The following is a 222-nucleotide window of genomic DNA, read 5'->3' as shown; positions in this document are numbered from 1 at the left end:
TCTGTACGAAGCAAAGTGAAGGACAAGGGTCTGGTTTTTACCAGGCTATCAATAATTATTCAGACTAATATTAACTTAGATTTTCGTTCATGGTTTTCAGATGGTGCTCTGTAGTTAAGAAGTTTCTATATTACCTTTATAAAAATGAAAAATTGTTGTCTATATATAATATATATAACATATATACTGTATATGTCTATATATAATATATATAACATATAT

This window comes from Austrofundulus limnaeus, unplaced genomic scaffold, assembly GCF_001266775.1.
Source record: "Austrofundulus limnaeus strain Quisiro unplaced genomic scaffold, Austrofundulus_limnaeus-1.0 Scaffold1533, whole genome shotgun sequence".
Lineage (NCBI taxonomy): Eukaryota > Metazoa > Chordata > Actinopteri > Cyprinodontiformes > Rivulidae > Austrofundulus > Austrofundulus limnaeus.
The sequence above is the reverse complement of the archived record's forward strand: the minus strand, read 5'-3'. Positions refer to the sequence as shown.